Here is a 6,587-nt window from a genome sequence, read left to right as displayed (position 1 = left end):
CTAGACAAAGTGCGAAACAGTGGAAGTTTTTGTGCCAAACAAAAAAATGATGAAAAAAGCACCGCAGAGGAAAAACTTTCCAGGGAATTGTGAAAAGCTTCTGTGTTTTTTTTTTCTCTCACCGCCACACGATACCGGAAATGTGTTGAAAGTAATGTGAGTATGAAAGATTGAGACCTAAATTTCACTTACCACCCTCTTTTTAGAGTTCTCCCCGCCTATTTGAAAATTTCTCAATTCGGCACAGAAATGTGTATAAAATATAAATATGTTTACCAACTCTTCCTTCACAAGCAGTAGCTTTTCGCAGTGAAAAAAAAACCGTAGTTGTTCTAACACGAGGAAAAGCATTTTGCTGAAAAATTCCACAAAATTTATTTTATTTTAATTTTCAAAGAAAGAATTTGGAAGTTTCTTGATAGCTTGAAAGCTTGACCAAAAGTTGTTCAAGGCGAAGACAAGCTTTTAAGCTCAAATACTATCTAAATTCATTATGAAAAATATAGAACTTATTCCCTTTAATTTGTAAAAAAAAATAAATCACGTAATTTTTACTTTTATTAAATAAGTAAATTCATTTAAAGTGTGACCTTTTTATGCATGTAATTATTTAGGATCCTTTCCAGTTTAAAATGGTTGCAATATCGTACTCCTGGCAAGTGTTGATAATCTGAAATCTACCATCAACTGGTACCTATTTCTCGGTAGACAGAAACCTATACCAGTTGCTCGTATCTAACTGTCGGTAGAAACTTACTAAGCGCTAGCAACTATTTTTTTATAGACAGAAACCTATATCAACCGCAAGTACCTAACTCCTGGTAGATAAAAACTTACCAGCTGCTTTTACCTAATTTTTGGTGGACAAAAATCTACCAGCTACTGGTACCTTACTACTTACTTACTTATCCGGCGCTACAACCAGTTACTGGTCTTGGCCTAACTCAGGACTCTTCGCCACTCGAGCCTCTTCCGCGCCACTGTTCTCCAATTCCGCACCCCTAATGAGCTGGCGTCCTGGTCCACGCCGTCGGTCCATTTGAGGCTGGGTCGGCCTCGTCTCCTCGTAGCATAGAGTCCGCCTCTAAAGACTTTCCAGGCTGGGTCGTCCTCATCCTTGCGAACCTGATGACCAGCCCACCGGAGCCTATTGAGGCGTATTTGCTTGACGACAGTTACCTCTCCATAGCGCTCATACACCTCATGGTTGTATAGGCTCCGAAATCGTCCCTTCTCACATATGGGGCCAAAAATCCGTCGTAGGACCCTCCTCCCAAACGCGGCCAAAAGTTCGCAATTCTGTTTGCTGAGGACCCACGTCTTAGACAAATACGTGAGGACTGGCAGGATCATAGTCCTATACAGCAGTAGCTTAATCTTTATGCTTAAGTTTCTGGACCGGAAAACGCTTGATAGACTGAAATAGGTTTTGTTGGCTTTCAGCAGCCGTGCGCGGACTTCTGTTGAGACGTTGACTGGTGCCTTAATTATCAGAAATCGACGAGCCGCTGGTATCTAAAGCGTGTCCACGATAAAATTGTTCCCAGGAATAATGGTTTAAAAATGAAGTCTACATAATATATAAAAAAAGAAAAATATTTTTTGAAACTTTAACTAATTGTAGATTTATTAGATATATTAGTTTTTTTATTCAAGTATTGAATTGGCAAAATTTTGAATCTTCTTCTTGAGTCCTCCCATCAAGGTCTGTACAAGATCATCACCGCGGTTCTGTTTGTTTTTTTCTTGAAGTCCTCGATGTTTTCGACGCATTTAGCCTTCTTCTTCAGATCGTATTTTATAATTATTATTTTGTAATTGGACGGAAATTTGGAGTATTTGGCGTAGTCATCTCCTTGGGTACATAACGAACGTCGTTCTCCTCGTACCATTCTTTGGTTGCTTTTGAGTAATGGCACGACGCCAAATCTGGCCAGAAGATCGGGGGTATGTCACGGCATCTGTACAGAGGCAATAGGCGTTTTTGAAGACACTCCATGATGTAAATTGACGAGTTCATGTTGCCCTGCATGAAGAACGCTTAGCTCTGGCGTCCACATGAGCAGATCGCCATCCAAACCATGTATTCTTTTGGAAGCTTTTCATAATTTTTGTATCGTACTTTTCTTACATCCTGTGCGAGACTTCTCGGTGTAGTATTGCTGTCCTGGTATTTGTTTGAAGTCTCATTTTACGTATGTTTCATCATCCATCAAGATGCACCCACTAAAGCCAGACATTAACTTATCGTACAGCCTTCGAGCTCGTGTTTTAGCTGACTGACTTTGTGCATCTGTGCGATGAAGGGCTGCTTGGGCCTTAAAAGTCTTCAGTCCATTCCTCTGTTTGATTTTGTGCACAAGACCGGGAGAACATTTAAGTCTTTTAGCTATATCCCTCACAGATGTCGAAGGATTGTTCTTGTAGCGCATGATCACCTTTTTCACCAATACCCCGATTTTTTCCACATCCAGGTTTCTAGGCAGTGGTTTTACTGTCGATGAATCTAAGAATCACCCTCCGGACGGTTTGGAGTTTTCCAAGATCCGCGTAATTGATTCCAGGATTTCTGAGATACGTGTAAACGATCAGTTCCCATCTCTTTTCCATTATTATTTCGTATCTCAGAGAAAAATTAACAGAATTTGATGAGAGTTTCACCAAAAGAAAGGTGAAAACACGTATTACAATGTTTACATACAACGAAAATGCGGAGCTATATGACATTTGTCATAAAAATATCATATTAATTGGAGCAATCTTAACGTGGACACGCTTTATTTCTTAATAGATAGAAACCTAGCACTTAATGGAATCTTACTTTTTCCTGGTCTCCCTATTACCATACTCCTGGTAGACAGAAACCTACCAGTTGCTGGTACCTAACTCTTGGTAGACAGAAACCTATCAGGCACTGTAACCTAACTTTTGGTACACATGTATAATTAAATCTTATTACCTAGGGTAAATGTCCTAATTCTAAACCATTTCCAGACGCTTTAACTTTAACAGAACATTCAACACATTAAGTTCATATTTTTTTCTGAAGAGATAAATTTTCTCCTTGTCTCTTCTAGAATGTTACTATTTAGTGAAAATTATTTAGATACAATTTCAAAACATCTTAAATATAAGAAAAATATGCGAGTGTAACATACTTCTATTTGAAACAAATTCATCCAAATGGAGACAAGGGAATGTTTCTAATTGGAGACAAACAGCGTAAGTGAGACCGCGACGAAAGGCTTCCAAAACCTTGCTGACTTGCTCTTGAGTGCAGGATTTGTTCTTATTCCTGGTCTTTTATCCTTTCTCATCTAAAACAATAAGAAAATCTCTTTAAAAATCCTTTTTGTTTACGAAATAAGGCAATTATTTCATTTGAAAACTCCACGTACCATTAACAATAAAGATTAGCTCTTAATTTAACTAAAATTATCCTGAAATATGACATAAATGTGATATAAAACGAATAAACAACAGTCACCTCATTGTGTTTTTCATTGGAAAACATGATCGATCGATGGTGATAAGGTAGACTTTTAATTTTTCTGAGGAATTAACAAATTAAAATTTGTGAATATGAACGGATTTTCGCTTTATTTGGAGCAAAATTAACTAAATAATGAAACTGTGGTATAGAAAATATATAAATATAGTAATTTACCATGAAAACAGTGATGTTTCCTTTTAAAATAGCAAAAATTTCCATTTGGAGCAGGTTTTGAATTAGCTTAATTTACCTTAACTCTATTTTGAAACTTTTACAAAGAAATTTTCAGAACATTTGCTTTTAATAGTCTTTAATCAGATGGCCTATTCTTTAACCAAAATTCTTTACGCTTCTTATCTATAGCAAAATCGTGGAAATTGCTTTCTCCTGATATGCATCTCTACATGCGTTCTACATATGGGAAAATAATTGGAAATTTCGGATGAAAAAACTAAGTGCAAAACCAGCCTGGAAAACAAGATTACAAAACTAAAAGTCGAATACGTTGTATGCCAAAACATTATAGTAATACTTCTATGAATTAATTTATTATTAGTTCTTTACCTTTCAAATGATTTATTTGAATAATTCTTTCAGCAACAAAAATAAACAAATATTAATCCGTAAATTCAAAATTCAAATTTTCAAATGTAATAATAATCCAGGAAGCTTTTACAAAAAAAAGGATGAAACGAAAGGGATGACGCCATAAAGTATGTTGGAAAAATATTGGTTTTGCGCAAGATAGAGTCAGACAAAAAAATCAAATAAATAACCAATAAAAATAATTTTGAAACCAAACTCACAGAAAAAAGCGTCTACAAAAAATGTTTGTAACTTGATTTTACCCCATTTCGCACCGTCTACCACCCCATTTCACTAGATCTCTCCAAATATTTTTCCATTTAATAACTCTTTTGCAGTGTGTAATATTAAAATATGAATGATGCTTTTTGTAGCTTCCCTTTATTGGGAGTTTGAGTTTTATAATATTCGTTTTCGCGCATAGTCTCTCTCTTGGCAAAATACGCACGATGGGGTAGAAAATTCAAAAGGAAGTGGCACAAAATGGTATGAGGAGACGACTGAAATTTAATATGAAAATTCTGGACAGTTGATGCTCCCTGGTGGTAGCAATTTTACATCAAACACCAATATTTCAAATTAGGTAAGGTCCATTAAAAATTGAGCCAATGCAATCATTACGAAATTTCTTTATTTAAAATTGGGCTTAAACTTTACGGAACTTACTATAATTTTTTTAATCTCGCTACTTTTATATAAATTTGTAGTAATTAAAAGACCATCTATAATGGAAAATAACGATACAGAAATAATATATTACCAACGCTAAGCCGGCGGTGGACACAAATACTTCTTGTCTATTATGCAATTTTTCTTTCAAAATTAATAAATAAATTTTAAAAAAAATGTATAAAAATAATTTAATTTAAAAAAAAATTATTATTTTACAGGAAAATTATCGAACAACAATGTTTTTTTTTATTTTTTTCTAAAATTTTCAGTTTTCTTTTTTAAATAACAATAGAACTAATCATTAACCCTTTAACGACGAGACAGTTTTTGCGGACCGAAAATCAGCAATAAAAATGAAACCAATGAACAAAACCAGTAAAAAGTTTTATATCTGGGCTTCGAAAAGCCAACAGAGTTTGATTTGATGTATTTCTTGCCTCTACAGACGATAGGGACAAAAATAGCCAAAAAAATTAAGAAATTTTTCTGACAACACTAATGAATGATAATTTTCAATCTAATGAAAAATATTAAACTTGCGTATTGTAGTTTCTTTTCCCAAAACGGTTTTGCTTAAAAAAAATTGGAAGTATAAAAAATATTTAAAATTAATTTTCATTATGAGAATTTAAAAAATCGTCATTTTTTTAGCTTAAAAATTTACTATATAGCAAATAGCTGGAGACTTCCAAAAAATATTCTAGATCCTTCAACTTTCTATTTTGCAATTATGTTCAAACATAAGAAAAAATAACTTTAAGTGGTCAGGAAAAATTATTTTCTATATGGGACACTGGTGTTCCAATCGTCCTTAAAGGGTTAACTATTAATTTTTTTACAGCAATAACATAAGAATATGATTACAAATTGCTAAAGTTATTTAGCTACTGCAAAATCTTCCCTCCTATAAGCTTCCTAAGTCTTACGTGCCCACTTTGCTTTCTTTATTCAGCGAAAAATTGTTATTGCACTGAAAGTAATGCATGCAAAAGCCTATATTTTTCATACAATTAACGAAATATTGACATTTTTGGCAAATATCCGACAATTTTCGATCATACATTCGCTATCACAGAAATATTGGGGTGGACTGAGGGTGGTAAAAATCGCAGAATGAATGTATTTGGCGTATGAATGTATTAAATCCTCCCCCAAAATATACTGACAATTTGACCACCACAAAACAATTTTATGATTAGACACAATTATTCGTTGCCTTTGTTCACATAACTCACCGCATTCACGTATTATACAGACACTACATATTGTTAGATCCGACCAAAGTTAATCTCGCCCAAAATGCGTTTTTCGCCCCAAACATCACACGCGAAAACATCCCAAACTTTCCCCTTGAGCCATTCATTGTGGGATAATATTTATGTGACAATAGCACGATAACGAAATTTGTGTGGTTGTCGCGACAAGAATTTTGAATTATTTCGTTATTTTCTGGTGATGTTATTGAGTTGGGTCGCTTGGTAGGTAGTTAATTTATATTTTAAAATGCTCAACTTTGACTAATTTTCACCACAATGGGATTTGAGGTGGACAAGAAGAGAGATACTATTTAATACGTTTTATTTGCAAAAAATACAAAGCAAATCAATGGACGTTTTCTGTAAAGAAGTTAACGGATCTTGAATTTTCTTTGACAGTGTCAGGGTATGGGCGGATTGTGGGCTTTAGTTGTATGGGATACATTGGGCTGGAATATTATAAAATAAATAAATAAATTGTTTAGGAGTGGTCCATTACCAGGTCATAAGCACATGCATCCAGATCAGACGTTAAGGCCTCTACACATTGGGAGCATTTTTTGTCAAAAATTGCATTTTTG

This window comes from Phlebotomus papatasi, chromosome 1, assembly GCF_024763615.1.
Source record: "Phlebotomus papatasi isolate M1 chromosome 1, Ppap_2.1, whole genome shotgun sequence".
Taxonomy (NCBI): domain Eukaryota; kingdom Metazoa; phylum Arthropoda; class Insecta; order Diptera; family Psychodidae; genus Phlebotomus; species Phlebotomus papatasi.
The sequence above is the reverse complement of the archived record's forward strand: the minus strand, read 5'-3'. Positions refer to the sequence as shown.